Source organism: Xyrauchen texanus, chromosome 16 (genome assembly GCF_025860055.1).
Source record: "Xyrauchen texanus isolate HMW12.3.18 chromosome 16, RBS_HiC_50CHRs, whole genome shotgun sequence".
Classification (NCBI taxonomy): domain Eukaryota; kingdom Metazoa; phylum Chordata; class Actinopteri; order Cypriniformes; family Catostomidae; genus Xyrauchen; species Xyrauchen texanus.
The window spans coordinates 39761653-39775176 of NC_068291.1; the positions used below are offsets into that span (position 1 = coordinate 39761653).

The 13524-nt window shown below is 36.2% G+C and overlaps 1 pseudogene; it reads left to right on the top strand.

Annotated features, from left to right (window-relative positions):
* The window catches only part of LOC127656778 (mirror-image polydactyly gene 1 protein-like), a 67814-nt pseudogene that overhangs the window by 16771 nt on the left and 37519 nt on the right, over positions 1 to 13524 (top strand).

Below are 13524 nucleotides of genomic sequence, written 5' to 3' on the forward strand. Positions count from 1 at the left end.
TAAATGAAAATATGTGGCATGTGACATATATGGAGTACAATTAGGCAGCCAATTGTTAGTTTAATAAAACGATGATCATGCATGTATTTGCCGCCCTCATTTCAATATGATTTGCATTGGTCGGGGTGGCGATGTTTAATCAGCAAATTCCAGCTAAAACGCAATATTGATTTGCTTTGTGAACTTTGTAATGGCTTAGTGAGGGAATGACTGTTTATCATTAAGCCATTGTAACATGAGAAAAAAATAATTGATGCAGGTGATTGATAACAGTGGTGCTTTCGGTGGGATTAGAGACGGAGCCAAGGACGGTTTGGTTTTGTGAATCTTTTGGATTATAACAAACTGCCTTATTGTGTGGTGGGTTTTGGTCTGGTGTAGGGTGGGTCAGGTGTTTGCAGGGTAAACCTGAATTAAAATCAAGGCATGTTAAATTAAACCTATCTTAGTTGGAGACTCCTGATTCTGAGCATATGGTGTTATTTTTGATTATATTTAATAGGGTCATATTATTTCAAATTATCTACTAGTTTACCAATTAATTAACGCCTTTATTTGTTTGTTTACATTTTTTTCTTCTTTTGCCATTTATTCATTTAGTCAGTTATTTATATTTTCTAGCAGACTTTGTCTGCAATATTGTTGTGAAAATTCCCTTTTTGTTTGTTCATTCATTTATTAGCTTTTTTGTTTTTTTAGATTGTTTTTTTCCTAATTTTATTAATTAAATAATTTATATTTCCTAGCAGCCTTTGCCATTCATTCATCCATTGTTTATCTGTTTGTTTGTTTTTCTTTCTTTCTTTTAATTAATTAGTTTATTAATTTGTTCTTGGTTTGTTCATAAATTAGTTTTTCTTATTTTATTTGTATTTTTGTGTTTTATTCATTCATTGTTTCATTCTTTCAATTTTGTTTGAAAGAATTTAGTTTGTTTGTTCCATTCATAATTTATTTTTCATTTATTATTTCATTTGTTTTTCTTTTGATTCAATCATACATTGTTTGTTCCATTCATTCATTTGTTTGATTTTTCTTTGCTTTTTGTATTAATTCATTAGATTTTCTTTTGTTTGTATAGTTGTTTATTTGTTTTTTGTATATTTGTTTATTTGTTTTATTCATTAGTATCACTTTTGTTTGTGTATTTGTTTGTTTTTCTATTTTATTTGTTTTTGTTTATTTGTTTCATTCATGCATTCGATTTGTTTTTGTTTTGTTAATTCATAAATTAATTTATTCATGCATTTGTGTGTTTATTTTTCTTTTGTATATTTGTTTGTTTGTTCCTTTCATTCATTAGTTCATCATGCTAGTCATTTAGCAGACGCTTTTAACCAATCAACTTACAAATGAGGAATATAGCAAGCAATTTGTCATTCAAAGTTCAACAACATCTACATTGTTGTACTGCCAAGCTAACAAGGTGGCTGGAGTAGTATAGTTAGTATAGGAGTAGCGCAGAAGAAAGAGACTGTGTGTGTGTGTGTGTGTACTTGAATGTTGTGATTGTATCAGCAGATCGTGTGATGGTTGGAAGCTCATTCCACTACAGTGGAACAGAGAAAGTGAACGATCAAGAAGTAGACTTTGTGAGGGTACCACCAGGCACCGCTCATTCATAGACTGCAGAGAGCGAGTTGGAGCATAGACCTGTAAAATTGATTTGTAGTTAGAGTGTGTAGTTCCATTGGCTGTCCTGAATGCCAGAGTCAGATTCTTGAATTTGATGTGTTCAGTTACAGGTAGCCAGTGAAGTGAAATCAAGAGTGGGGTGACATGAGCCCTTTTTGGCTGATTGAAGACCAGATGTGGTGCTGAATTCTGGACCATCTGCAGTGGCTTAATTGTGTTAGCTGGGGCCAGCCAACAAAGCATTACAGTAGTCCAGTCTTGAAATGACCAGAGCTTGGACAAGGAGTTGTGCAACATATTCAGACAAACATTTTTTCATTCATTCTTTTATTCCATTTGCTTGCAACCTTTGTCTCCAATATGGCCTCTGAAATTCATCCGGCAGCATGCCCATGGATCTTCTGAGGACTGCAGGTCAAACACAGCCATATTTGTCCTCCTATATGAGGATATTTTTCTGATAGATTCTGACAAAGATGAGCCTGGCGTAATTGCTCAATGTTGCTTTACAATGTTGATAAACCAGAGTGTTTCCTTGCTGAAATTTCATAAATAAAAATGTCCTCACACTCTCCAAGTGCCTGGAACTCTGACTTCAGGGTGTTATTGCTCTTGGTGCTCACAGACAGATACACACACACTCTTTCTCTCTCTCTCTCACACACACACACATACACACACCTCCCTGTGGGAAATGGTCTTCTCAAAATAAGGCTCACTTAGAATTATTAATACTTATGCCATAGTGTTTCAACTGCAATAACCTTGTTCCCGAGGAGCTTAGCCTTGTTATTGTGCAGCTGGAGCTCTGGAGTCTGCAATACCAGAATAATAACCCTCCCTTTTTCTCTCCCTTTCTCTCTCTCTCTCTCTCTCTCTTTCAGCATTAGTGGAGGAGATCTATAAGGCTCAGAGGGACAGAGACCAGGCTGTGATGGCCAGACTGCGTTTGGCTAACGAGGAGAGAGATGAAGCTTTACTTCGGGCCAAAAATCTTCATGAAACAACACTAGAGTATGTGCTGTTCAAACCCTCTTTCAAATCTTCAGTTCAGCATGTCCATCAACACAATATTCTGTTGTCTAATTTTTGCACTCTGAAAATGGAAATTGATCATCTTGATTTGAAAATATTTCTTAGCCAAGTAGGGTGTTTCGTTAGATTAGTTCTGAGATTCATCCTTGTCTTGCGATTTTATAGGAGTGTTAATACATATAAAGCAGCAAAAATTAAATAGAAGACAGTAAGTTTGCTTCATTTATGTGAATCAGCTCAAGCTGTCTATTTTAATGAATCGTTCCAAAACTCTTTTTTTTTTTCAATGATTAAACACCATAAACACCAAAAGTGTTTATGCATGCATCTGCTCTGTTTTTCCATTGTTTTCCTATTTAAACATATGCTGGACAGACGTCTTTGACTGTTGCACCACATATCGCTGTTTGCACAGACCATAAAATGTTTAGACACCGTGTCAAGCGCTGCCTCTACTGTAGCTTGTTTTTAGAGCAGGTGTCACAAATATTCAATGTTCTAAACAAGTTCAGGCTACAAAGAGGTGACTGACACATTCCAGATTGTTTTGTACCAAGAAAATGTTCAGCACTTCATAAACGGTAAGCCAATTTCTTTTAATTCTGCTCTAGTGTGCTGAGGATCTGGCTTGCCTTTTTAAAACGGTGTATGTTTTCTGTTACAAAACGGTTACGAATGTTGCCTGAGATGCTAACATAAAATACAACCTATTGCAACAATATTTGCTTGGAGAAGAAATTGTAAAGAGCGATTTCAGGAGAAGAAATTGTAAAGAGTGAGCGATTTCAGGGTCGGGTCAGATTTGGGCTTGAAATCTGACAGTACCGTTCAGGTAGGGTTTGGGTTTGGGTTTCATTTTAAGGCATGTTCAGCTCTCTCTACTAAGATGTAGAGACTACATGAAAGATTAGGACACGTCCACACTAATTCATTTTTGTTTTACATTTTTTTTTAGTTTTCTATGTCTAGATTTTCGGTGAAGGAAAACGGTGTTCCATTGTGAATCAGAGGCATCAAAAACAATGCGTTTTCAAATGAAATATTGAACGATTTTGGGTGTGGCCTTAGATGTGGCCAAGAAAATGTCCACAAGGTATAACAGGTTTTCATAAAAAAAAAACGCATTGATTTTTGCTACGTTTACACCTATCATCTTTAGGAGAGTGTTCCTCCACCACAAATGGAGCGTTTCAAAAATGCTCTCCATTACTGCGTAATTTGGAAAAAATTGATGTTAGGAAACTGAAAACGAAGGTTTCAAATAAGTGTGATGCGCAACAGGCACTAGAGGCACTTTTTAAAAAAGTGAAAGTTGCTGTAAGCAATTTTTGTTTCATGAATTTTTCATGAAATTGTACTCCCTGAAAGGTATTAATTAAATAAGCGTTGGGAGATATCTCAGTGGACTATGTGACAACAACAGACTCTGTTCATGGGCCTCAGTCTCTGACAATTTTTGCCTGTCAAACATTTTGTGCATTCTCATAGTATTGGAGTTACAGGGATATATTGAGGCCTAATGCGATTTTTATGCCATTCTACTCATAGCAGATGTCAGTTGAGGGCGCTATTTTACTGCTGTTGTTTTTGAAAACCGTTTTTGCTCTATGTCAGTCTCAATTGGTATCTTTAGAGTGAAGGGTTTTGTTAAGAGAGGATGTTGCTAATCCAACGGCTCAGCTTCTGGAAATTCTAAAGCGGCTAAAATTGCTTACAGCACTTTTAATGTTCTTTTTAACTTTACTTTGGATCTAAAAAACATCAGCACGATAAGCTTAAATGGCGAGATGTGGCACAACGGTCAAAGACTTCCATCTAGCTTGTTACAAAGAAAAACAAGCGCAGACAGACCAAAAACTTAAGCTACTTTTTATAATGCTGAATGTGGTTGACACTTCCTTGAAGCTCTAAATTGGAAACATCAGGTTTTATTTTAACTTTTTAGTCAAAGCGCTTTAAGTGTTTATTAGCCTTCTTTAAGGCTTTGGATTTAAGGGTTTGCGAACCACACGAGGCATGTAGTTATGGGAATCTGCTTTGTTCTTGCTGCTAGAGGACAGGCTGAATGAATAGACAAGGGTTTGAGGGAAAATCCAATATCGACTGGTTTGGAAATATATCAGAGGGGTGTGACATTTCTTAAGAGTCCCTTCACCCTAGTACGGAGTTGTCAGTCAAAAGTTCCACTGTATAGGAAATCAATCCTGTGCTTTAGACCTGTGGGTATTTACCTTTTACCGCCCTGCCTGCTGGGTTCTAATTAATATGATCTTTCTTGTATGTTTAACTTGCTGATAATGCAGGTGTTGGTGGCAATAGGTGCTGTTGTTTGGTGATTGACCTTGCAGGATATATATCTATATATCTATATATATATATCCTTATTTATATGTCCTTATCAATATTTTACAGAGGTTGTAATGACCGTTTTTTAAATATGTCTTTGTAGACATCTATGTTTGGTCATTCCTTTTATGCTGTACCATTTATTGTTTAACTGGTTTGTAATGTTAGGAAGTATTTCTATAATGGAGTATACCAGATTTTTAGAAATATACTCTAGTCAAGGTCAGACACCTAAACTTTATTAATTATAACTTGGCTATTTAGACAATGGCAAGTAAAATAACAGTGTCTGGCTAACAGGATGGAAATAAAGAGCCATTTCTCAGTAAGCTTGCATAAATGTTAAATGTGTCAATTTGAAGTTCTTAATATTTTTAACCACATTTTTAGATTTTGCATATGAAAGCATGATACCATCATAGCATCAGACCAATTTAAGTATTTTAGAGTTTTTTAGAGTGAAACAAGCCAAACAATCCCTCAAAATTTCACTTAATTCATCAAATTCATTGCTATTACTTCCATATTTAGAAACTGTATATTTAATATTGGATCCAGTATATAAGGACATATATGATAGAGATATGGTAATGTACTACATAACTGAAATGACCCATTTAACAAGCAAGTTCCCAACAACTAGTTGGCATGTTTGCAGCTTTTTGGAAATGTTTTAAATTTTATTTATTGATGAATTTACATTAATCATCATTGCTTTACGTCACCTTCACAGGAATTCGTCACCTTATGCCCTGTTTAATATTTCAGTCAATCTCATGATTTATTGATAGCTCCTTAAGTCACTCAAATGAACCGCAATTATTGAGAGGCATGAAATGCATTTTCCAGTTCCACAATGAGTGCGAGATCTCTTCAGAATCTAATTATAAAAACACGTCTTTCTCTTAGCTGTATTCCAGGGCCCATTCCGGCCCCTCTCTCAGAAATATGATAATTGATAGCCAAGTGGAATCCCATTATCTTTGGGGAAAATGGACGCATGTGTTCTAAGCCCTTATTTTTGGAGGTCACTCTTGGGTTCAGTGTGTGAATGAGTATGTACCTTTATAATGGATGGAGATCCATGTAATGCCTTTGTAAATGAGTGGAGGGGTTGCTGTTTTTTCGGCCTGGTGGCTGACAGAGGAAATTCGATTTACTCTTAAAGGAGAATCACACAGATGGTGGCTTCTATCTAGAGCATGCATGGTGGATTTCTGCTATTTATCTTCTGTCATCTCTTTAGTCGGATCAATTTCAACGAGGACTAGATGTATTATTATTATGTTGTGTATTTAAAGTATGGAAAATGGTTACCGTTTATTTAACCCAGTGAATCTGAGACAATGCAATTATATAGTTAGGGTCAAAAACCAATCACTAGTTAAAATGCTTCTTTTTAGCATTTGTCTGACTTAATATGTTTATTCTTCAAATTATATAATCAACATAACAACTTAAATTTACTAAGTATTTAATATGTTTTGTATTTAGTATTCTTAGTATTTGGATAAAAATATATTTTTTATATAAAATGATCAGCTTATCAATTTGAAAAGTGATAGGTCAATTAAGATTAATTTCATAATATCTTTAGTATGTTCCCTTTGTGCTTTTTCACTGAATCCTAAATGTCTCTTCTTAATTTTATCATTAAATTTCTTTTTTTTTTTGAATTTCCAAAAGGATTTGCAAATACTAAAACTTGATGTGTGGTCTGAGACTTTTGGACACGATTGTATTTATTTCCTACATTTATTACAAAACCCCACGATTTGACTTGCCTTGGTGTTGATCTACTGTATCTATGAGCAAATCTTTATGAATCTGTAACTCCATATGAAAAACCAGAAATATCATAAATATTTCCAACAGTGCGACTCATGTGTATCAGGCATTTGGCTTTATTACTGTTGTCTTTACCTCTATAAAGATGCTCATGGCAGGTGTGGCACAAAAGGTTCATCCCTAATCTCTCTCTCCATTTCCCCACACATATGAACAATTGATCCCAATAACTTAACAATTCACAGTCAGTTCTGAACAGAATTGGCATTACGATGGAATAACAGCTTGAGCGGGCATCACTTTTGATATCAGAATGTCTTCTGCTCTCATACCAAAACCCACAGAATGCAATTACTGGATTTGGGAAGTGATCTCATTTTGCAGAGTGACAGAAAGGAAACTGAAGGAAGCTCACTTCATTTCATTTCTCTCTTTCTTTCTCTCTCACTCGTTTTTTTTTCTCTCTTCCTGTCTCACTCCAGGCTGGAGAATATTAAACCTGAAGAAAGTGATATGGTAAGCCTTCCTCACTGGAGAATTTCATCTCTTGATTGTTGTGTGTACCCTTTTTGTCTGACTATTTTAAATGAAAAATCAGCTACAGGAAACAGGGTAGTGAGAAGTGCTGTTGATGTTTTTATATAAGGTTTCTTTATCAGTGGTACCCGCTAAGGAAACCATCACTATTACTATCGCCAATACTTACTGTGGAATTAAGTGTTTTAAAAACCCTAAAACCCATAGTGACCACATAGCAATGCACTACAAACAACTCAGAACACCATAGCAACTTCATAGCAATGCCTGGCCTACCACCCAAAACACCCTAGCGACCACATACTGTAGCTACGTGCTAATAACACCTTAGCAATGCCCAGACTGGTGACTACAAACCAGAACATCATTGCAGTGGGTTTTGCATGGCCATGTACCACTATATAGTCATATATCAGCTGTTAAGGCTTAGAAATAAAGTTAGGATGGTTAAAAATGTTTTTTTAAAAGGTCAAAGAAATACTGTAAAACAATTGGCTAGAGACAAGTGAAGATATTTAGAATGACATTGAGGGTCTTTGTTCCGTATGAACAGTGTGACGTTATTGTTTGTATGTTTAGGACCTGGAAGAGCTGTTGAACAGGGTTAACAGCGCAGACTCTGCTCTCGCTATCGAGCAAAGTGGTGTGGCCATCATTGAACATATTCAGAGGGCCAGAGAGCGCCGTTCCCAGATCACCTCAGAAGAGATGAAATCTGTCATAGAGGAGAGAGACACTGCTTTAACCAGGGTAAGACCCTACAACAGAGCTCCTCTCACCCCAATGTGCACACACTCTCCACTAAAGCCAAGCACACACTACAAGTCTGAAAGTCAGCACCATGCGCTCACAAGATTCGCAGTCTATTGTTTTCTGTCATGTTGGTACGCACACTGCGTGACTGAATGCAGACTGGGTGCGTCAATTATAAGATTAACTCCACAAATGAAGCTACAATCGTGAAATTCATTCTCGCATAAACTCACACACAAAGAAACAGCAGAGTTTATTTGTGATCTGTCAACAAGCAACATGAAGTAATGGCTTGCAACCATATTTTACTGAATACATTTCTTTTTTTTTACTCCTGCTTTCAAAAGAGCTAACATTGCCCACCCACTTTTCAGTCTGTCTTGGATTTTTCCCATTAAATTCTGAGTTATGAAACTAACCAACCAGCTCAGAGGTAAAAGAAGGCATGAATTACAATCCCGTCAAGCATTACAAATGACGCAGTCGTAAAAACATCGAATTTTAAATCTTTTGATTTTTTGAAGTTGTTGATTTATAAGTATACAAACATGATGTTTTTAGTAGGTCTGTTGATTTATCGCGTTAAGTGCGATTAATTATGTAAAAAATAACTAGTTAAAAATGTACGCATTTAATCATATCCCCAGACCATAATAAAGAATATTCCTTATATCTGAGCAATTCAAGCTTGTAGAACCACCTGTTTTCTCTAGGGGGCAGTAAGTGAAACTCGTTCAAGGCAACACGCAGCTTATATAGACAAAACAAACCACATTTACCGAAAGCAGACAACACAAGATGAGAACGTGTTCTTGCATTCAAAATACAGTTTGATGGAATGCAAATCCGAAGGCAGGGATATCAAGATGTGTTTTTCTAAGTTTCGAACTTTGTTTAACTTGACACAGTCACCTAAAACCAGTATGTTTATGACACGACCGAGTATCTGACTGACGCAGGTGAACATTGATGCGTCCTTAGACAAGCCCTTATAATAAATCTCAGACTGATTGACCTATTCAATTGCAAAATAGATTTCTGTGAACTGTAGGCCAATGATAGGCTTATGTTCAGTAATATGGAAATAAGCAATATATTCTAAAGCCACTTTTTGTATTGTCTTTTTTAATGCTTCACTTGTGTGCCAAAATAATGTAATGCATTTTAATAATCTGTTTTATTATATTTTATAATACATCCATTTTATTAATAATTATGTAATCATTATATATTGAATTATTGTTATTAGAGGGGCTTTCTCAGCAAATATTTATGTATGCTATTCATTGCGATTAATGAATCTGCATGCCATGTAATTAATTCGATAAAACATTTTAATCAATTGACAGCCCTAATTTTTTGTTTATTTCAAAATATTCAGATACGTAAAAATATATAAGTAATTTGAGAGTGTAGGGAGACCGCCTCGATTGCGTCTTCCACTGTGCACTCATGGGAGTGGGAGGCCGCTGCAGAGCTCTTTTGGCGCGTATTATTTGCAGCAATTCTCTGATTGGTTGAACTTTCTCTTTGGGATTTAGGAGTAGTGTAGTTATCTACCACAAATTGCGCTATTAAGGGTGAATTATTTTAAAGGTTAAAATGAAGTGGACTAATGACACCTGCTACAACCTGAGACATGTAGTCGTTGACTTGTTACCACCTAAAAAAATGTAAAAGCAACAAGCTTGAGTTGTATAGTGTGCGCCTGGCTAAAGGGTCAATCCTAACACAACAGCTTTAACACTTACAGTAGTTGTGTACCAAGCAGAAACCTTTACACCACAGAAAGAAAAAAGTCAAATACGACTCTCTAAATATTGACAATCTCTCTCCTCCTGCGTTTTTACCACCTCTGCAAGATGACTTTGATTATCGGTCTATTAAAGCACATATATCTGTGTTTATCCACTGAACCTGTGCTGATTTAAGAATCAACACACCAGCTACCTAATTCAGATGTAGGGACAAATATTGCTGCATAACCTCAAATATTTGGTATATCATTCCTACACACATAAATTCAATCAAATGAAAACAAACAAGCAGGTAGCTAAATATTGACATCTAGATATTCCGCTTCATCATAGAGTTCAAGTGTGGGGCAGTGAATGTATTTGCTGAGATTTCTTTTTGTTGATAAATGCTACCTATATTTCATAATTGGGGTTGTATAATGTGGATGATTGTATCTATTGGTAGTTCCCAGTGTTGTTTTTTGGGTCAGCGGGTATGATGTAACTTTCTGAATATTGGATTTTTTTTTAGACCTGTGCTACAACACTCAAACAAACAACATTTTATACTAATGATTTGATGCTTAATCAACTACTCATTATGTGCATAAAATGGTTACTGGTCAAACTGTAATATCGGTGATTCGGTGAGCGTATATAATGTTATCTGAATTCACAAATCAGAACTAACAGAATTTGTTACTTTTTACAAGTGGAAGTGTCCCGGATTCGGTAATCACAATATTTGTACTCTAACTTACTGGTTAGCTGCAGCCCTATTGCACATTATTCTAAAGAAGAAAAAAAAACAGTTTTCACAATCCTTCATCGCAAAGTAATAACTTTCTCCCCCTCTGAAATGACTTTTCTTTTTTTTTTTTTCTTATGTAACTGAGACTGTGTGGACAGGGCAAAATTATATTAACCTATAGTATCATAATCTAAAGTGTTTTACTTGAAATGTGTGTAGGGACAAAGCAATGCACCAGATGGAACAAACACAGGTACATATAGGACTCGCTGTGCACCTCTACATTTGTGTGTTTGTGTGTGTGTGTGTGTGTGTGTGTGTGTGTGTGTGTGTGTGTGTGCGTGTGCGTGTGCGTGTGTGTGTGTGAACTCGTAAATGAATGACTGCAGAGTTTGTGTCATAAAGAGAGTTGCTTAGTTCCATCACATACCTCAGTGCTGTAAAATAAACTCTTGGCTGATACTTAGACTTCAATGACAGAGTAACCATACCTCCTATTTTCAGTTTGGGTTCATGCTTGTATACATCTAGAATGGGAAGAAGTTGGTTACGTCACTTTGGCAAATGTATTACTGACTATTCTGATTTGATGTATGAATCTGGTAATTTTAGATCGATTGTAGACTTCTACTTATAATAATATGATCAGGGTTTTGTATAGAACCTGGCATTAAAATTATTTTGAAACCGACTTGAGTTTCAGTATGAAAAATATACACTAAATCAGCTGAAAAACAATTAAATGTTGTGATTTTTATTTTATATTTTTTTTAAATGAAATGTTGAAGATACACTGATATACACAAAATGTACAGTAGGGTCCAAAAGGTCTCATTTCATATTTTTTTTCTTTTGATCAAATTAAAAGAAAAAATCAAATGCAATGAAAATGACCACATCTTTAGCTTTTGCACTCTTCATAGTGTAAATGTACTGATATTGCTTGCAACCTCCCGATCAAGTGTGTACTTTATTGGAGGTAGGCCTTCTTTATAAAATAAATCCTGGCGTGCAGATAAATGCTGCTGGAATGCCAGTAGACCATAAAAACCTGTGTCAATCTCCCTGATATGAGATGAAGAGCAGGTGTCAGTCTTCTAACTCTGCCCAAAACCCACCAGCACATAACTGCAATCCCACAGCCCGCAGTACTGCCCTAAGAAACGCTGCTCTGATTTTTCATTGGGGCCAAAAACTTGAATCTATGGGGCAATTTCAGAAGTAAGTTGCAAAACCTCACGCCTAATCCCTCTGAGACTGGAATGGGTCTTCTCTCTATCCTCAAGGATATCTGCCTCCCCTGCCGTTCCGCCCATCTCTCTTCTCATCTTGCAGGGATTAGAGCCCGGCTGCAGACAGAGGGCTGCCACATCCCTTTGGCCTGCAATATGGAATATGAAAAGCTGGATAAGTGTTGGAAAAAATAAATCTTATTCTCACTTCCTGCCTCTCCGCTTCGTTATGTCTCTGCGCCGGGCGCTTATTGAATTTCTCTTGATCTTGATAGAGTGCTGATGTTAAAGTGAGAGAAGAAATTAAGTCGCATCTCGTGTTGAATTAGAACTGAATGATTGTCTTGATCTTATTCCACAGAATTTTTTTCTCTCCTCGCATAACACGCTGTCATGGTTCAAGCCTCTTATTCCAACTTGTGTTATTGTGCTTTGTTTCATCTCTAGGGTTGTCAATTTAACACATTCATTTAGTATAATTGCAAATCGAAGTGTTAAAAAATACATAAAAATGCACAAACGCATCCCGTGTTAATGGCCCCTAAGATTGACAAACTTGACTGCAAAATGTATTGCTGTGAATTGTAAGCCAGCGACAGTCTTGTGTTTAATGATACGGAAGTAAACAATATTGACTTTTAAAGCAGCTTTCCCTAATATCTATTCAAAGCCTTACTTCTCTACCAAAATAAAATTTCTTTGAGTTTTATGGGGGCTTTTTTTTTCAGCAAATATTGACTAATTGTGATTAATTTGATTAATTAACATATTATAAAATTAATTTGATTAAAAGTTTTAATCTATTGACAGCCCTAATTAATTCAGATTTGTTTGAGACTTCAGTTGACGGATTAAAAAGTTAAAATGAGTTAATATTTCTGTTTCTTCTGCCCATTTCCCCCTGGTTGCGGCTATTTTTGGAGCTAACAGCAATGTTACCATTTTGCGTCAGTGCAGAGTTGCATTCTGATTAAAATGCATTTCCTCCTAAAAGACATCTGCTGCCCAAGAGCCACAACTCCGGCTGACACTAAAGAGAAGCTGTATGTTTGGTCTGGATGGCAGCAGTATTATTTTAGTCTACAGAGGAAAGAGACGGGAGTGGGGTCTGTGGCTGATGGGCTTGTTTGTGCGGCTGCTGGTCTTTGAGACGGCTGAATGCTGAAACATTGGGACTTGTCAGGCCGTGAGGATGGTTTACATTCCTGGTAAGTGTCCATCGGTCCTGGAATGTGCACATGGAGAGGAGTACATATGGAATGGTACAAAACAAGCTCACTTACAATAATACTCACCAAAGAGTTGGACACATTGTTGTATGTTTAAAGAATCTGTCTGTTTCTCAGTAGGTCTGTCTGACAGTGGAGGCTTGTTTTGTATGGAAAATGGACAGGAGGAGTTGGGTGTGTGGGTAGAGAAAAGCCATAAATAATATTACTGAAAAAAATGAATACTACTAAGTGTTCTCATGAATAATACTAAGCTACTTAATTCTAAACTACTGAATACTTTTGAATATTAGCCTACTGAACTATTGAATACTTCTAAATATTACTGAACTACTGAATGGTTAGTACTGAACTACTGACTACTTTTGAGTATTACTGAGCTAATGAACATTTCTGCATAGTCATAAACTACTGAATATGGAGTGGTGGTGTAGTGGTCTAAGCACATAACTGGTAATCTGGTAATCAGAAGGACACTGGTT